Genomic DNA, 21,778 nt, shown 5'->3' on the forward strand with positions numbered 1-21,778 from the left:
TTGTGACGAATTTAAGGTTCTTACTCTCTTGCTTAGCATGCAGACTGGATGCAAAAAGTACTGCTGTCTCTGCGAATGGGATAGTCGTGGAAGACATCCCCACTGCATCAAGAGAGATTGCACACTCCGACAGTCTTTGGAGCTTGGAAGGAAAAGTGTTCAGCGTCCACAATTTGTTGAGTCAAGGACGATTTTGTTACCATCCTGGCACATCAAACTGGGTCTGATGAAGAACTTTGTCAAGGCCATGAACAAAACACAATCAGCTTTCAAGTACCTTCGTGGAAAATTCCCAAGGTTAAATGAAGCATAGACAAAGGAAGGTGTATTTGTTGGTCCTCAGATTTGTGAACGTCTTCGAGATAATGTTTTTGGCCATGCAGTGAACGTGGCAATGAACAGACGGCATGGAAAGCCTTCCAGTTAGTGTCAACAAATTGGCCCGGAAACAACAAGTCAGACATGTACAGGGAGTTGACGGAAAACCTCCTCAAGGCATACGAAATCATTGGTTGCAACATGTCACTAAAAATATTCTTCGATCGAACTGCGGAGCAGTGAGCGACAAACACGGCGAGCGATTTCACCAGGATATTGCAACAATGGAGAAATGGAGAAACGCTATTGCTACAAATGGAGCCCATCAATGCTTGCATACTATTGCTGAACAGTGACAAGAGATGCTCCATTTAATGAATACAAGAGACAAGCCAAGAAGCGCCGAGTAGACTTTGAATAAGGACTAACTATTTACTTATATATATATATATATATATAATAGTTTTATTTCTTTTGTTTCATGATGCATTTTAATTATATAAACATTTTGCTGTTCTAGAGTGTTACATAAACAGGACAGGTGAAATATTATCATGTAAAGTAACAATAAACACATGAAAAAACTTAGGTTTCCAATTTGTGATTAAATTTCTACTATTTACACAATATACATAAATCGGAAAACTTAAATATCTTGGAAACAGTAGCCAAACAGTTGTTATACTTTTATAAAAGTGCACAGTTTATGCTCGTAAATAGAGCACATCAAATTCCATACTAAATAGCACATTGTATCTCATAAGCAGACGACTTCTAAAACATTGTAGACTATTGCAATCAATAGCATGTATGTATGGTATATTCCTGGCTTGATCGTCAGTCCAATGAACAGTTTATGCTCTTTACTATCACTTAAACATCTTTATAATGCAGTGAAAATGCGGCGGAAGTTAAAGCAAATAATAGGAAACAAAATTGCTTGTAGTCCGACAGCACACAAACTTGAACAATTAACTAAGAGGCCAAATTTCACTCTCTAGACCTTTCTTTCAAATACTTTGAATACAAGCTTGTTGTAGGGCAGTATATGGCTCAGTTGGAATTTTAATACAAAATATCCCGTATGTTGAATTAGAATCACAAATTTAGAGTAGCCGGCGAAACGTTTGTTGAATCTACACTTTAAGACAATCAGTTCTTGCCATATTCAGTGTTCCTTCTTGAATTACAAACAAAATGAAGATGATTGCTCAGTACTGGATATAGATTGTAAAACTGACGTTTAGCTGAGGGTTTATGCCATAAAACAGGACATAAAAAGTATATATTTTAAGGCAAGTTTCTGCATTTTCTTAAAGCTACCCAGGTTAGCAAATTCTGAGGTTTTGTGGTCAGACAGCACCTAATACCAAGCAAAATGGCAACAAAAAAAACCCCACCTGGGTAACATGTGTCTGATTCGTTGAATAATTACTTCACACATGGGATCGGGTGAAAGTTATTGGTTCATTCTACTTTTCTGACGTAAATGAAACTGTTCTCTTAATTTGCCATTACTTTATTTCCACAAGGAAATACTTTCAGGATGGAATCTTCTGATTAGAATGTGAACAAATCCATTCAACTGACAGGTTGCGCACGGACTATATTCTTTTATCATTTGACTGCACACCCCTCGCTCTACTCTCTTCACCAGTCATATTACATATTACATTCTGGAATTCGTATCTATTTTGTTTATGAAGATGAACATTTCCTTTCCCTCTCCGTGTCCTTGTAACAGTTTACACCAACAGATTTGATTTTAAATTTGATTTGAAATTCCTGAAATCAAGTGGGAAATTCGTGAGATAAAATGCCAACTAATAACATTTTCATGAAAATGAGATTTATTTAAGAAGAAATATATTCCTAAGGGATGTAGCCAGGTTAGTTTAGCCAATATAACTGTGGGTGACTTGCAGTCAATAATAGATGATAAATCTACAAAACAGTTCTTTAATACTAATGAAGCCAAATCTGCCACACAATACTTCATAGTACCGCACTCAACATCCATAAGCTCCACAATGAACGAATATGCTGTTAATAACTCGAAGACAGTTGCCTAGAGTCCTCTTAACAAACCTTCTCAAGCTATGCTGAAAAAGCACAAGCCGGATCGAGGGATTAAGAGGTTACATAACAGTCAATATCGGGGAGTCTCTGAATTTTAAAGATATTTGATTGACAAGAGAAAATTATTTTTACAATGGGGTGATGGATGGTGAGGGTGGTATGGACTATGTTTTTTATCCTGCTTTTACGTGAATTAATGCTGGTAAGGTAACTACTCGAATCAAACTTTTGTAGGGTGCAGTTTGGTTGCAATCTTTACAATGCCGCTTTTTAAGTTAATCTTCACAGCACACCAATAACCTTTTCGACTCTCCACGTAAAAATATTTTTTTTTCCATAACGTTTATATTCATATTTGATTCATCGAGTTTCATGTACTTTCACGATGTGTATGTGATCCGAGACCAGTTAGAAATTATGTGTAACAGTTTGGTATGGACTATGTTTTTATCATGCTTTTCCATGAATTAATGCTGGTAAGGTAGCTATTCGAATCAAACTTGTGCAGGGTGCAGTTTGGTTGCAATCTTTACAATGCCGCTTTTTAAGTTAATCATCACAGCACACCATTAACCTTTTCGACTCTCCACGTAAAAATAATTATTTTCATAACGTTTATATTCATATTTGATTCATCAAATTTCATGTACTTTCACGATGTATATGAAATCCGAGACCAGTTAGAAATTAGGTGCAACAGTTTTTCAATTTTAGCCATGTGTTTCAATACGAATGATGTACAAAATTACGATCATCAAACTACTAGTTATTTATACTTATCGGTGTATCCGATTACATAAAAGGAAGAATACATGTCCAGCAACACTTCCGCCAGTGAACAAATTAATCCATATTAACAAAACCTCAAAGTAACTTTGAAAGAATACGCCACCTTGAAAGAGACCTTTAACAAGCTTTATACAGAGAAAACAATGCAATCGGTATTATCAGCAACAAGCCTTTGCCAACATAATTGAAAACAAGTGTCGATTTCCAGTACGGCGTAATGGCAGTGGGAGATCGGGTGCCAGTCTAGTTCTTGGTATTATTAGTTACAAAGATACTAAAACAACTTATCGGATCTTCAAATGACGAGGTTCTGGCCAGATTTTGACAAGATTATCTTGACGTTGAAACTGTTGTTTGACACTTCAGCTTGTAAAATAATACAATTTACACAACTGACGACTCTCAGCGTGGTGACATTATGGGTATAAATTGAAATTAAGATACCCATACTATATGATTAATGAAAACAAAGATGACTAACGGCGATAACAACGAATCAAAACAGAATGATAGCGATTGAAGCGACAACGATGACGATGATGATAGTGATGTAATTTAAACTGACTCTTGTGGACTGTTAAGTTTTGAGAGCTACAGATTACAATGGAATAACAATACGATAATTTTGCAAACTGTTTTAAACAGGTGCCAAAGGAGATGCCTAATAATGAATTTTGTCTTTATACATTAAAGTCATAAAAACACTCTTTGCCAGAATTCAACACATGACTAATTTTGCCTGGGTACTATAGCGCATCATATATAATTGACTGATGTGATAGAACTGGTGAACATCATTACAAAAGAACTCGTTTTAATCAGCCATTTTATTTAACGTTAACACATGGCTTATATCTTTTAATCACAAAATGAAATCATTAAATATTAATAAAATATGAAAGGGATCCCTAACGATTCTCATATTAGATTTGTTTTTTTTCTTCTCACTTTTCTGGTAATGCTATCCTGCTAATTGTTGCCGTAGTGTTTTGTGTATCGCTAGTTAATTTATTTTAATTTCGATTATTTGACCTTCAAACGAATAACTTCATGCTTTAATGCAAAGGCAACGAATTCCGATCTTGTCCTTAGATTTTGAAAGTTCAGGGTGAATAAGATACAACAGCTATATTAGATCACTTATTTAATATGTAAACAATGTCAAACTCACAGCACACACGTTTGATAGGAGACGACTAAAAATGTATGCAATGGTGCATGGAATGCAATATTTTACAAAATGCACAAATGCCGTTAAACGGACGTTTTATTTCGTATAGGCAAAATGACTTAAAATGAATTAAATATTTGAGACCGTCCAGAGGGCTCATCCTTTCACTCTTATTGTTTTGGATACGTGTACGCTAATAATTCGGTACGTTAAACATCTATGGGAAGTCGTTGGTAGACTATTCGACAAACTAAGTAGCACACTTCTTATTAAAAGTCTAAACCTAATGTTAATACAAATAATTATGCAGTAGTTGTACTTAGTCAGATAAAGTAAACTCTTGCACATTCAACGTAACAAGGAAAGTAAAGAAAAATTAATATCCCAAACGGCTATTTAGATCTTGTGAGGCCATAAATAGAATACAACAGGTCTCTATTTCACGTGATTGATAAACGTTAAGTGCTATTATGTACATTTGTTTAAATAAAATTTGAAACCAAGTTTTAGAACATCTGATATATGTTTGGGCCTATTCGAAATTATCAAGTTCTGTAACCATGTTTTTCGTTATAAACTAACAGAAAACAATATAATAGCCGACTTCCGGTCACTTACTATGATTGTCATTGTTCTTCATAAAAGACATTTAATATTTGTTTATTATGACCATTTAGTCCATCGATGTAGCTCTGTTATTCAATATTGGTTGAGCGTGTGGTAAGGCGTGTGGTTGTATATTTTGACTGCATGGGCGCTCGCCTCTTCAGCATTATAGTAACTTCCAGTCGCTATGCCGTTTCATTTTGTATTTGTTTATTATGACAGTTTCGTCCTATTTGAAAGGTCTATTATTCGATATTGTTAAAACCCAAACGAGTGACTGCACCGGCGCTTCAAGGTTATAGTACCTTCTCGTCACAGTTCCTGGGAGCCTAGATTTCCGATTTCCAGATACTACCCTCAGAACGTGCTCTTTGCGTGAATGGAGGAAGAGATTGTTTTAATTGTTCAAATTTGAATAGCTAGCTGGAGCTCATGAGACTGTTTGCAGACGGTTAATTTTAGATGCCGAGTCGGGTACAACTCTTCATTGCGTTTGAGTAAAACAACTTGTAATATTGAACATTTTAATCTACATGTGTCACCTGCGTGGAAAAGTAATTAGAAAGGAAGACAGCCGCTTAAATGGTAAAATACTGAATCATCGGTTAAGGCGATGAAGAATCACGATTCATCGACATTAGCTATCAATTTTTGAAGTCTTTACCTGTAATAAAGTATCTTCAGCTCGTCCGCTGAGACAACCGTATGGAAGCAGCAACCCTTTAACAGCGTAGTTTTACTTAGATCCTTACAACAAAACTTAAAATAGCTTGTACATAAATATAACTAATCACAAGTGATTGAACAATGCAATATATTTTGATCACGTATACTTATGAGCAAAGGTCAAATAGTCTAGAAGAACGAATTATTGACTGTAAGTGCTAACATTCACCCAGTCTACTTATACATACACTCCTACACATTGCATGGTTAAAGTCGATCTGCACGAGCTGAATGATGTTAACAAAAGAGACATCCTTGTCGGTCAGTATGGTAAGTAATCTCCCTTGCCAGCCCGTCTTCACGCCTCATTAGTTTCAGTGATCGCAATGACACGAGTCTCTCAGAAAAGTCAGTTATTGAAACGCAGATAATGGCTGCGACAAAAAATCGATACAAATGTTGTACCTATCCATTGTCTATCACGCTACTTGGTGCCCACTGCATCGTCCTGGAGAAAATATATGCCAATTTTCGCTTAGTGTTAAGCAAGTATGTGTGTAGCAAATATCTTACTGTGTCGTAAGTATCTAACAAATTTCCAAGAAAACAAAAAGGGAAGCGTATCGATTTAAATTATTTTTATCTTGGAGTTTTCTGCGAAATTTCTTATTTGTTACTCATGTTTGATTATCATAATCTCAAGGAAATTTCACCATTTATGGAGATATTACCTGGAGATATTGCATAAGACACATCTACGTTAAACAATGGTCCTTCCTTTTAAACGTATTACCTTTTCAATTCATTATAATTCAAAACTTGGATGAATTCCAATACGACACCGAAGGATTGCATTAGTGTCAGTAATCACGTTGCTTCTGAGTTAATGGTCGAACAGTGCATCTAATGGCAACGCATATAGTAAAGTTCATATCCTCACAAATAAGTATATATGTTGGTTCGTCTATCCCTATAGGATTAAATACAAATATCAAAATATGAACTGTATGCTTTGGCAGACAAATATATTTATAAAACGTCAATTCCTTTTCGACACATTATTCTCATTATTAGCTACCTGTTTATTCTTGAGAAAATATAGACGTTGTTTTAAAACTATTTTTGTCACCTTAATTGAGCAAAAGTTAAAAAATACATAGTATGGGAGGCCTTTCACTTCAGAGTTACAAAGCGTCTGATCAGTAACTAAATACAAGTGTGTAGCAAAAAATAGTATAATAAAACACAAAGTTTTAATTTTGTCAAGTCAGAGACACATCTTCTACTACAGTGGTCCAAGTCAGAGGCACATCTCCTACTACAATAATCCAAGTCAGAGACACATCTCCTACTACAGTGATCCAAGTCAGAGACACATCTCCTACTACAATAATCCAAGTCAGACACACATCTCCTACTACAGTAATCCAAGTCAGAGACACATCTCCTTCCACAGTAATCCAAGTCAGAGACACATCTCCTACTACAGTAATCCAAGTCAGAGACACATCTCCTTCTACAGTAATCCAAGTTAGAAACGCATCTCATACTACAGTAATCCGTTGTATGCATATATAGCTGACTTTTGTAATTATGTTTACGCTTCTAGAGATTCATACATATATTTGAATCTCGGTGTATATTAAACATTTATTTCGTCCTTATTGCCTGCTTTTATCACTGCAGCAAGTAGTAAATCCTACATTAATTCGACGCTTGATGAGGATATTTAGGGAAATGTCAGTAAATAGATTAATAATACATGCACTCTGGAATAATGCTTGGAGGACCATTATCAGTGTTTCGAGCTTTTCAATAATTCAACGCCAGTTTGGCTTATGATGCACGGGCTTGTTTTAATGATATAATCGATATGGATCGATAGAAGTTCCTCACGCAAATCTTTAAATAAAATGTATACTCTAATAACTCCCATGCCTCATAAGCTCCTGAATCGATCAGTGGTGCGAATTTTGGAAGACTGGAGTACATATTTCTAGTAAAACTGAAAGTTTCCCAAAAAATGGATGTGTTTCTTGTACTTTTGGTGTGGTCCCCGAAACGCTTTTAAGTTTTTTTTCTCACCCAGACTTGTCCTAAATACTTTGTACGTGAAATTTAGAAGCCACGCCTACTGCTTGTCAGTAACAATATTTAGTCCTTTAGGTCATATTATACGTTTTTTATAGTTGTGATTGAGTCAAGATAAGATAAATCTGATGAATATCTGGAAGATTTATATTTAATCAATCGCCATAACATAACAAAGACAGATGTCTTTGTACGCTCGGATATTTCGATAAATGCAACAGAACTAACAACAACATCAATAAACTAAATAATTCGGAATAAGGAATCATATATAATGCTACTTACGTTTCGGACTCTTCTCTGATGTGACTATTATTTATTTGGATCTCTGATGTGACCTGTATTTATTTGGATTGGAGTCCACATTATACTAATCGGAGAATATGCAAAGAAAATGAAATTATTTTTTATAAAAAGAGGTTAGATAAGTTTCAAATATATAAATATAACTATAATGTCTGCATAATAAAAACGGAGGCTGTATCCGGTAGTGGCTCGAAGTGGTGTTGTGGGTGGTTTACCAACAGAAGTAGCACCTTGATCTTCATCTTTCGACGCAACTGTATAAAGGGATGCATGGTCACGTTAGGAGCTTCTGATTTCATTGCATTGACTCTTAAAAGACACTGTGTTGGTAGAATAATTTTTGAACTGACAGAGATTAAATATTGTTTGGGGGAGGGATCGTTTGAGGAGGGTGATGCTTCCATTTGCATAACACATACTTTCTAAAGGCAAAGTTCTGAGTGTTTTAAGCCAAAGTCCAAGTCCTTGATTATGTATCAAATCAAGTATATACAGGTAGGATCTGTACACGGATCTGTACACAGTTAAACTTTGGTTAAGGTTAATCCTGCAAAACAGAAGCAAGACCTTTCTATATTCTCCCCAGTCTGTGTTTGACAAAAATCGTAATGAATAAGATTGGAATTACCAGCGACTAAGGCGAGTGAATTAAGAAGTGACACCTTTAAATTCTAAATTAAATGTTTGAACGTTGTTTAAAACTAACATCATGATTTCAAAGAGCGGTTAATATCATATGGCTTGTTTTAACAAATCATGTTCTTCCTTTCAAACAATAGTTAGATTGGAAAAATGCCTACATTTATGAAAAACGATGGTATTAGGGCTATTCTACTGCTGGTTTTAGTTTTCCAATGGTTCTCTGTGCCTTATTCCATCCAGTTTTTTTTTTAGAGGAAAGGAGAGTTCAACTATATAGACAAAGGATTTCTATTTTTGTATTGCTTTCTCTCTAATGGCATGTCGAGCTTTAGCTCTTCCTATACGTTATTTATTAATATTTTCAGCTGTTGGATTAGCATTGAAAGAACATTCTCTCCGCTACCTTATAGCGACCTTGCAGTCGTTATCAAACCCCGGAATATCTTCTGGTTTTAGTTAGTATATCCTAGGCAATATTATGAAGGATGTTATCAAAGAAGGGTAGTTTGTGAAACAATTAACTAGATACGATTCTACCTCACAGAATCTTCTTCAGTTCAAGATAGGCAATTGGAATTAATATTAATCCTACACAGGGAATTGGAATTTGTATCAGTCCTACACAGGTATTTGGAATTTCAATCACTCCTGTGTCTTAAATTAAGTAAAATAAAAGAGGGAAAACTAATAAGTTTATAAAATCAATAAATTATGTTTTTCCCTAGCATACAAAGTGAAAATGTAAAAAGAGCATACAGTATTGTGAATTAATTCCCAACCGGTCCTAAAAGTTCTATCTCAAGTCAAAATGTATGAAGTTACAACTGGATCTCAGTGGTATTTCAAATAAAATCCGATATTGAATGTGTTGATGTGCCTGTATCGTGGAACATATTAATGTGCCAGTTTCCGGGGTTGTGATGATGTGATAACAATCATTTGATGTAGCAGAATAATACAATCCTAAATTCTCTTGTCTGAATTCACTATAATTTCGATTTAAAGTTACTGTCCAAGGATAATATTAAATTTGTTGAATTCCAGTGAATAACAATTTAATAAATAAATCCACCCAAATGAAAACTCGACACACCAATAAGACTGATTCTGCTTCAAGCTGTTGGGGTAAGAATAAGTAATTCCTAGGTAAACAAGATCATATACCCTGTACTTGACCTAGGATGCAATTACTACTTTTTGAAAATACTCTGTCACTTAATGGAGTTCTCCATAGTAGAAGATTCTAAGGTCAGAATGAAGACTGCATCTTTTATCTCAAATTCAATTTAACATATTTATATTAATAGTACTCTGAATATTAATCCACACTCACAGAGAATTATTAACTATATATTATGTTGTTTACAAAATAAATGTCCCTGAACAATTGCACATTGAACTTGATTTTGGACAAGGTCATGCACAAACTATAGATATACATAACACAGACTCATTACGAAAAGCCAACAAATAAAATAAATTAAATATACATAGCAGTCGTACACAATTTGAATTTCTATCAGCTCTACACAGACAATTATAATTTCTATCAGTCATACACAGACAATTATAATTTCTATCAGTCCTACACAGGCAATTATAATTTCTATCAGTCATACATAGACAATTATAATTTCTATCAGTCCTACACAGGCAATTATAATTTCTATCAGTCCTACACAGACAATTATAATTTATATCAGTCCTACATTGACCATTATTTTGAAATATGATATCAATCTGACTTCACTTTACAGCCTACTTGACTTGATGTATTCTACGACTGTAAAATACCAGTTTGATGAAGCTATTCTTCTTACATAACTACGTGACCTGAAAACATTCTGCCAATAAATCTTTTGTCTGTAGCAATATGTGTATCTAGTGCGGCAATATCATCTGGAGAATTAAATATAATTGATTGCAATTGAAATTTTATTATAACTGTGGCCGCACTTGAGTCTCCCCACATATAAGAAGATAATAGCAAGCATTTTAATAAAACTAGAAATATATGTCTCTGTCGAATACCAACGGAACTGTACAATAAAAACACTAGTGAGGAAAATCGACCAATTAAGCAATATATCTTTCTTTAATATCTGGTGGATCGAACTGCTTTATTTTATTGTAATAAGCATTTATCCGGTTAAAGTGTAAGAACCCCATTCATATAGTGGAAAATGGACTCCATATTGGGTTTTAGAACGTAATTCATAAATAACAAATGTTCGGGCCATTTTCGTTGTTGTTGTTGTTGTTGTTGTTTTGGGGCTTAACGCCATTTTTCAGCACACGATAGGCTATATATGGCGGCCAGTATTAATGGTGGAGGAAGAACCCGGGAAAACCCCGGAAAGAACCACCGACCCACGAGAAGAGTATTAATGGTGGAGGAAGAACCCGGGAAAACCCCGGAAAGAACCACCGACTCACGAGAAGCTACTGGCAAGCTTTCTCACATACCCACATTGGCTGAATCCTAGACTCGAACCGCCGCAGACAGAGGTGAGATGGCAGTGATCCGTAACGGAGAGCGCTTTAGACCACTCGGCCACTCGGGGCCCCTTCGGGCCATTTTCGTATAACCACTTTAGTACATTGTTTTACCAACGTATTGATTCAATTGTAACTCACTCTCGACAGGTTTTATGGACAAGGAGTTCAACTCTTTATTATATATTGTTACGAATATTTTAAGAACCAGAACTGTGAACATTTTATGCAATAATTACCTCCAAATTTGCGTAAAAAGTGTTATTCAAAACATTAATAGAGAATACCTTATCATGCTATCTAATTAAGCAAGATTTACTGTATGTTTCGTATAGATGAACAATACCTCCAGGAAGAATTATGCAATTCATGTTTCTAAAAGTAAGAATCTGTTTGTTAATTAAAAGTATTTTGATTTGGTTGTTATGGATTCATATTGGAAATATGGCAGAATCCCAAGAATTCCACAATCTTTCAAACAGACTACCCCACCCTCCCATCAATAGCGAAAAAGTTAAAATAATTTTTTTTAACTTATCAAATATAAGAAATGGGAGAAATTAATTCAAACAAGAGAAAAATAAGTTCTGCCTTATTCACAAAAGTGTGACATTTTGTCATCAATTTGCTCGTGAATAACTAGGATCCACATGGGCTTTATGGTTTGTATTTTCATGAATGCATTTACAAAGCATATATAGTAAATTAAAGGAACACTAGCAAGTAAAAACCTGTTACAATCCCTGATGAATTTAGTTCTAATTATGTGAATACAGAGGAGGGGAGGTTGAGAATGGTTCAAAGCACATATAAAGCAAAGTACATTCTTTGTATTAGTTTAATACATGACACTTACATATGAAACATTTGTATGTATAGCTACTGAAAATAAACCTTTTACTAGATTTCATCATACTTTATTGTAACCTTAAAATATGGTGCATAAAAATGTTCTTTCTCAACACGCCACACTAACGTATTGTTTCAAAAAAAATTCATTAAAGTACGTATTTAACTACTTTTCTATCTTTTGTTGAAGAAACAAAATTTGGAATATTTTCTATGATTTCCAGCATTAAATTTTGTTTTGTGGAGAAAGAATATCCATCACAATAGTTGTTAGATATAAGCTGCTACAGTTACAAGTACAGCCTAAAATACAGTAGAATATGAATCAAATAAGCAAAAACTTTTTTTTTCCTCCAAAATTTAAGATGGCACGAATATTAAGGAAAAGAAAATGCAAATGAAAATAACAAAAATACATTGCTGCATTAAAGTTTTTAAAACCATAACTCTGACAGCCCTAGCTGTAGCCTTTTCCTTTCCTTACCTTGCCTTGCCTTACTATTAGAAGATGTAAATTCACATTTGTAATATTTAGTGAAAATCCGTTTATTGTACTACGCAATTTACTACCAAGATTTAATTCAGTTGTTTGTTTATTTCTTCTTTTCTAGACTATAGCTTAATATCGACATGTACATTTCTCCAACTTCAAGTACCTTTTACTTCAAGTGGTACCCATCTAGCCTTCGTGTCCATTTCTCCAGCTTCAAGTATCCTTTTTCTTCAAGGGGTACCTAACTAGCCTACATGGACATTTCCCCAACTTGCAGTATCAATTTTCTTCAAGTGGTACCAAACTAGGCTACATGTACATTTCTCCAACTACTAGTATCCTTTTATTGCAAGTGGTACCCATCTAGCCTACATGCACATTAATCCAACGTCATGAATCATTTACTTCGAGTGGCACACAACTAGCCTATCTGTGCATTTATCCAACTTTTATTATCTATTTACTTCAGGTGGTACCCATCGTAGATGTCTAGAAACTTTGAAAGTGAATAATCTTACGTCTCAACACTTGCCGATGAGCTTAAAATGCTTAATGTAACCTGGACTATGGTATTAAGCTTAGAGGACTTATCTCAGACAAGCCGTCTAATGTTTCTGTCACATTACATTATTGTCATTTAGCTGATGAACGGTCATACAGAGAGGAGATTGTCCCTTTCGTACTTGAGAACGGTGACGGAAAGGATATTTCTGTCAAAATAGTTACAAAATATCGAAGAGCAATTTATATATTATTCTAACCATAACAACATATATTGGAAGCGTTTATTATATAGAGATATACCATGATGATCGTTTGTATCTTAGAACTGCAATTATACTCCCATAGCCCAGTTTAACAATCAACGTATTTCTCTCAAGATATCTTAGTGAGGCATTTTTGGCAACAATTTCATAATTGAAAATACCTTATTTTTAGTTTTGGGATATACATAAGCATTGCCCAATATAGCTCATAAAGTTATGACTACATCAACATTCAGAGATTTTGTGAACTTAATAAATTCAGAGTTATAACAGTGAAATAAAAAATATAGGAACAGAGTAAACAAATCATTAATATATATCATTGTTACGATTTATAACAGTGCGGCTTGATCAATAAATTAATCGATAGTGGAACAGTAATGGAAAAATAAAAAATCCAATATATAACATTTTAAATGAAGTTAAGGATTGTGTAACAGATTTATACGTACAGACAATACAATTTACTTCCCCGAAAATATTTGTTATTTGCTATGACATGCTATTCAAATAAAACTGCACCTACTTTTTGTCCGAAAAGACAGCCCAAACACAACTGTTAGAATTTTGTATTAAATCTGATATACACTGTAAACTAAAAGTAGCAAGAACCGAACCTAAGGAAAAAATTAATCTCTTTCCGCAGCAGGAGGAACAAGACCTAATAGAAAATGTTTCTATTATTATATTTTATAAAAATATATTTCCTCACCTGCGACGTAACATTAAACACAAATGCAAGTTTTTGTCAATATATGTTAGCATGATTGAATATGGCATGTACAAAAGATCAATCCCATAACAAACTATTCCCCTGATGATATTGGTTATCAACGCCAATGCCTGCAAAGACCATGTAAATCCAAGGTCAGTATATATTTAATGTTTCTTTGTACAATTGGTGTCTTGTATTTTGAGGAATACAATTTATAGATTAAAATTTACAGCACTAGATCTTTCGGTTCAAGTCTTGAAATGCTCATAGCTTGAGTCAGATTTTCTTGCAAATTTTGTTTGTCTTTTGATTTAACATTATCCCATTATGCTCGTAGCGATAATGTAACATTTATGCCATATTCCTACAGAAATCAATTGTGATGGAAGTGCCATTGCAAAGCCAAGCCAAAAGAGACACTTTAGGTTTGGCCATCACGTACCAGTGGAAGGTATCTTGAGAAGGAACGTTTACTTGTTACGACTCTGTGGTCTTAAAAATGTTTAACAGAAAAGGAAGTGAAACCAGCAATTTGAGTAAAATCCAACAAATAATCTATTTCTGTAGAATACAAAGTGTATATTTGAAAGACAATTTCAGTATTGTGAATTATGTTCCAAATAACTGTAATGACCTGTAACAAGTCCTAATGTCTGGAATGTCCCGAATGAATTCCATTAGTCTTGTATATCATGATTTACTATAACGTTACAACCTAGAATATCTGTGAGTTCTCAATAATCCCAAAATGGGGCTTTAGTCTAAATGGACAATGAGCTCGTTTTAATTCCAATGAATAATTTAAATATCTAATTCCTCTCAAGTTATATTTCAGCACAACCATAAATAATTCCAAAGACTGATCATAAAACAGGAATGAACAATTGTTTCCCAAATTTCTCTATATACAGTCATTGCTTGACCTGCGATGTTATAGACTCCCTACGGAAATAAACAACAATTAACTGGTGAACAAGGTCATAACTTGAACTCAAATTCAAGCAAACATCTTGTCTACTTCTTAGAACCATGACAAAATCGGATAGGCAAAACTACAACCCTTTATTATTGACACAAATTAAGCACACAGTATATATATATATATATATATATATATATATATATATATATATATATATATATATATATATATATATATATATATATAACTCTTGAGGTAGCCTGTTATCAGGAGAAAGAAAGTTGCTTATACAAAGGGAGAATTAACTGAGAACGTAGTGAAGTCACATGCTGAATTTTAGCCAGAAAGCCAGCCCAACAACAAGCAGCAAAACAAACATGACCGTACCCACATAAAATAACATTAAAATTTTGTAATAGCGGATATGATGGGGCCAAAAGAACCAATATGATGGATAGAGTGAAAGAAATGTAACTTAACTGCTAATATTTGTCATATCGATCGGCTCACCCATAAATGTCATGCAAATAAGTCTTCTTTCCACTTTCTTACCTTGCGCAATGTATATGTATGGATACAAATAGGAATCAGTGTCCGGGATTTTTTTTTATATCTTTAAAGATGTTGGCTCTTTATGTCAAATAATGTGCCGTATTTACGGTTAGTGTTTATATTGAATTGATTGTACAGTAATGTAATTATTATTACTCAGTTTGTATTCATTTGAAACACATATGGATAGCAGTCGATACACAAAAATGTTGACTTTGTAGTACACAATGGTTATCATTCATGGCATAGTACAGAAGCGATATGATTTCTAACCAGTATGGGAGGAAATTAATTGTATTTTGTTTGAAAGATGAATTGACCGATATGGAGCAATGCTTTTTCAAATTGTTAGTTTTACTGGTCACTATCTCATTAAAACGATATTATTTTTCCTTTGATATTTGCGAGTCTCTTCTTTTGAAGTTGAATGTTAAATACGAGGCACGCACAGCTACATGACGCTAAACGTTTGGCAACCGTTGTAAATACTATACTATGATCATATTGATCGGAGTGCCTTGATGAAATTTACAGTGCATAGATATCCTACTATGTTAACGACGATGAGAGTGTCTTCGTGGAAGTTAAAGTGCATTAATATGTTATGTTCACATATATGGCAGTGTCTTGATGGAAGCTATAGTGTATAAATGTGCTATGTTCACATTTTTGGGAGTGTCTTGATTGAAGCTGTAGTGTATAAAGGTGCTATGTTCACATTTACGGAAGTATCTTGAGAGATTGTAAAATGTATAGGTATTATTCTATGCTCACGTTGATGGGAGTGTCTTTATTGAAGTTATGATGTATACAAACCATGCCATGTTCAATGTATAGGTATTATTCTATGCTCACGTTGATGGGAGTGTCTTTATTGAAGTTATGATGTATACAAACCATGCCATGTTCAATGTATAGGTATTATTCTATGCTCACGTTGATGGGAGTGTCTTTATTGAAGTTATGATGTATACAAACCATGCCATGTTCAATGTATAGGTATTATTCTATGCTCACGTTGATGGCAGTGTCTTTATTGAAGTTATGATGTATACAAACCATGCCATGTTCATACTGATGCGACTGACTTGAACTTTAAGTTAGCAGTATATAAAAATCAAAAGTGGTCATCGATGCAATTGAAAATGAAACCAACGTCATTTTTCTATTGTTAATGCTATGTGCATCAGCTCTTAAAAAGGGTACTACTGTTACTGATTTACTGCGGATGACATTTATTATTCGCTGAATAATCCTCATTACGATTAAATACATCACTTACAGTCATATAACGGATACTTTACTGTCCTAATATATTAATGCTAAATGTAGATTAAACGCTACCGCTAACATGAATACAATTGGAGACAAAACTGTAACAGTTTATTGCAAGAATAAAACAGTCTTAGGTATACATATTTATAAAATCAGGGGAGTTTGTCTGGATTCATTACATGATTGTATACAATAACTGAGGCGAAGGTAATCGACTAATCGTAATAGGAAGAACTTGAGGAAAAAGTGATTCTTTAATTGTAGTGTGAAAAGTGTTCCAAGAGAATAGGGAGGTCGACAATGATATGGATAGATACACTGACTGGAAGAGTAACGTAAGTTCCGGTCATGCAATGATAGTTTGAGAATGTGCAACGAATAATTGACAGCTACTTATTGGTCACCATGTACATAATGAACAAAAAAAAATTCCAACGATGCGTAGGTGACATCAGTTTTAAGAATAATGTGGGCATTTTGTTTGTTAACTTGGTTATCAAGCCAGTTTGTGAAATAAATGCAGCTTCCCTAAAGGCTTCGGTCGTAGCCCAAATTACGTAGAGCGTTTGTATAGCGTGAGAATATCCTCGGGCACGTAATTTTTGTGAATATTTTTATCAGTGAGATTTTACAATCAACAATAGACAGGTATGACTATTTTTGGAATTTCCCATGAAGGTTTTCATTTATGAAAAATCCTCATTGTTTCAAAGAGAAAGAACAAAGGCAATTTCGGACGGACTGAGAGAAAATTTGTTTTGGGGATGAGACAATTGTCGTTCAAGTAGTTTATATATGGTTATGTTTTTACAAACATTCTGATCAATTATTTGTCGACTTTGTAATTTGACATAAAAAATTATCGTATTTTCATAGCTTTAGAGAGGAAATAAAACTTAAGTGAACATGTTCTAAACAAGGAATACATACTGAAGAAACGTGATTTGAAACCTAATAAAAACCAAAATTGAGAGCGACAGAGAAATTACTTAATGAGTTAGATGCCTATGTAGATCTTGAAGTAATATAAAGTCTATTGAATATGCAACCGGACAGAAAGAAAAAATTTTTGTGAAGATTAAAATAAAATTTTATTTCATGGTCCAAAGTTTACCATCGCAGAGGCCTAAGACGAATTTGATTGAGATACCTGAGAAGCCGTCAAATCACTGCAATTCTTGTGATCTGCGAAGTCCCAATAGAGGAATGTCACTTTCTAGACGTTACTCTTTAAAGATAATAATAGTTTTTTAATTAACTGCACCTTAATACTGAGAAAAAAAATTTCATCCCATAAAATTGTTTCCTTTCTCATAAACATAAAACAGGTACATATCATGTTTGATGACTATAGAATCCATAGAACGTCATCGTCAGAAGTTAGCTTAGACATTTTGATAAATTGATCGCCACATTATGACCGTAGCCGTATGTAGCAATCACGAGTGCTTTCTATAACCATTAAGTATTATTGACAATGCGTCAAGTAAGAGACATATTCATCCTCTTAGCGGAAAATGGAATAATATATTTTGATATAGGTTTTGCTGTTGGCTATCAAATTCCAACAAAAAAGAAGTTTATTACCAATACCTTCAAAAAATATCCATACTAGCAGAAAATAGGAGTATGCATTAATGCTGAAATGATGCAGATTGAACTCACCACACAACATTGGTTATTCTCACGGTGTTTATGAATTCTAAAAAAGTCTAATGTCTACTTATCATAAGGTAAAATAGCTGAAACATATTCAGGAAGGACATTTTTAAGGGTCACAAGTCATCACAATATCATTAAAGATGTAAGTGGACATGCAATCAATGGTAAACCAACCTCTGCAGCATTTACTTCTGAGAATTGCAAACTCGGAACAGAAAATTTAACTATGGACCTCAAGCATTCACAAATGCAGGAAGATTATACTGAAATATAGAGATCAAGATATTTAATATACAGAACAAAACTGAAGCAGAGTTCAAAGGTTCAAAAATACAGATCAAAAATGAAATATAGCTCAGGCTTAAAAAATACAGAAAAACGGAGATATAGAGCTCACGCCTTTGAAAGTATAGAATACAAAGAAAAACACGGAGTTCAAACGTTCGAATACAGAAAATAAAAGTTCTAACATACAGAACACAAAACTGATCTATCTTGCTCAGATATTCCAAAATAGAGAACAAAACTGAAATATAGATTATAAATGTTCAAGCACACAGAGCAAAGCTGGAGAAAAAAGAAGAACACAAAACTTAAACATTGGTATCAAATATTCCAAAATAGAGAATAAAACTGAAATATAGAGTTCAAAAGTTCAAACACATGGAACGTGAAACTGAAATGCAAAGCTAAAGTGTTCTTAAGTACGAAGGGTACAATAGAAATACAAGGCTCAACCATTAAATGATACAAAACAAAACTGAGATAGAGAGCCAAAGCGTTATAAATAACGAACACGAAGCTGAAAGATAATGTTCAAACATTAGTAAATATAGAATAATAAATATAGAGTTCAAAAGTTCGAACATAAAAAACTAAGAAGTGAAATGTAGAGCCCAGATTTTCGAAAATACAAAACACACGACTGAATGTATACAGAGCTCAAACGTTTTAGAATACAGAACAAAATTAAAATATAGTGGTCAGACGTTTCCAAATAAAAAACAAAACTGACGCAAAGAGCTCAGACGTTCCAAAATTCAGAAAATCCGTATCTCGAGCTGAGACGTTCCAAATATAGCACGCTGACTCTTGAATTCAAACGTTCAAAACGAACTGAAACATTGCAAACCTGTTACATGAGAAAAAAGGAAACATGTTTCAGATTTTTGCAACATGTCTGTGTGCATTTTAATCAGTTTTACACTTCCCCGTTCATTCAACCTTCCACGATGAATATGTATATATAATTGTTTCCATGAAAAGAAAGCTTTTAATGACATCTCTTGTAGAAAGAAAAACCGAAAAAATTACGCCCTTACCAAATTTGAGCTGGTGCGAAATCATGGCACCTTTTAATCTATCCTATCCTACCCCTCACTCCATCTCTCATGATCACCTTCATTCCCGTTAGCTAGTAGGATAACTTATTTTAGTATTGATTGTTTTTTAAACATTCCTTTAGTTTCAAATGCTTTGAACTGATATCCAATATATTTCAGACTTAAAGCAACACGTTGATTTATACTGAACTAACACAGACAATAATTAACTTTAGGATATAATCAACAAAATGTTATCCTTTACGAATGAGTAGCCTTTAATTGAAAATAAATGAAATAGTCATTGATCTTTTTCTATCAAGTGGTGAATTAAAGGTTTTGTTTTCATCTCTTCCGCCTCTTCAAAATGGCCAATATGCTGCATTTCTATTCGCACGTTCCCGTTCATGATTTAATAATGAATTATGTCAGTGAATGTTTCTTTTGATGATTTAATTTTGGCAATTTCATTTGCATCATCAAATAATACTGTTGCCAACAAGGAAATTTTTTGAACTGTTTTATTTTTCCCAAGCCATGTTTATAATAAAAAAAAGCATGATCGTTGTATATAAAGGGTTATTAATGAAGCTACCAGCCATGCATCGCGGAAGCAACATCTGATTACGTACAAAGGTAGAAATTTTGTTTCTTTGTGGATGTATGTTCTGTATGTTCTTTTGAGGATCTAATGAAATAATAATAATAATAATAATAATAATAATAATAATGAGGACTTTGTATAGCGCCTAATCTTTAGAAGCTCTAAGTGCTTTACATCATTAGACAACACATATAAGATAAAAAGTATATAATAATATTATTACAAAAACAACCACCATGAAATTAGAAAAACATTAAAAAATAAAAAACTTGCTGAGATTATTTCAGGTAGGAAACATTATTAGGTCTTTAAGTTTGTTCTTGCAGTCGAAATAAGTGAGTTTTGAGAGCCCTCTTGAATGTGATCACTGTGTCTTTGTGTCTAAGTTCAGTTGGCAGTTCATTCCACGTTGCTGGGCCCTGGTATGCAAAAGAACACTGTCCATATGACTTTGTTTTCATAGTGGGAATAATGAGTATACGATTGTCAGAAGAGGATCGTAAGTATCTTGCTGGTGTGTACACATGGGTGAGGTCGGATAGGTATGTTGGACTAGAGTCCGGCAGTGAAATGTAGCACAGAGAACAAATTTTGAGTTTGATTCTGGATCAAATGGATAGCCAGTGTAGGGTACAGAGCAGGGGGTAGGTGTGCTCTGATCGTGGTACTCTAAGTATGATCCGAGCAGCTGTGTTTTGAACTTTTTGAAGTTTCTGGAGTAGATATTGAGATGAACCAGACACAATTGAGTTACAATGGTCCAGTCTTGAAAGTACTAATGAACACACAAGTGTTTTAGTGGCATCAAATGAAAGATATTTGCGAACTGAGCTGATGCGTCTCAGCTCAAGATATGCAGCCTTGCATATGTTCATGACATGTTGGTGCAATGTGAGAGTACTGTTCAGAGTAACACCTAGGTTTCGTGCTGATTGTGTGAATTTAATGTTGGCGTTGCTGATATTTATTGTTTGAGGTAAAGGATGTGAATGAGAAAGTCTTTTTGTTGTGATCAGAATGGCCTCAGTTTTATCATCATTCATCTGCAGCTTGTTGCATGTCATCCATGATTTCACATCAGAAATGTACCTGTCTACACCTTGGATGGTAGCATCAACTTCAGTTGGGTGGCTAGATTTGTATATTTGGGTGTCATCAGCGTACAATTGGTGAGACACTGGATGATGATCTACGACATTTGAGAGCGATTGAGTGTACAGAATGAAGAGAACAGGTCCAAAAACAGACCCCTGTGGAACACCACAACATAGATCAACTGGGCTGGAGTGTATTCCATTTGCAGATACAATTTGTGTCCTGTTGACCAATTAGGACTTGAACCACAGTAAGGCTGTATCATGAATGCCAAATACATGCTGGAGACGGTGAAGGAATATATCATGGTCTATTGTGTCAAATGCTGCAGACAAATTAAGGAGGGTGAGAACTGTAA

This window comes from Sinohyriopsis cumingii, chromosome 1 (assembly GCF_028554795.1).
Source record: "Sinohyriopsis cumingii isolate HCF-2022 chromosome 1, ASM2855479v2, whole genome shotgun sequence".
Lineage (NCBI taxonomy): Eukaryota > Metazoa > Mollusca > Bivalvia > Unionida > Unionidae > Sinohyriopsis > Sinohyriopsis cumingii.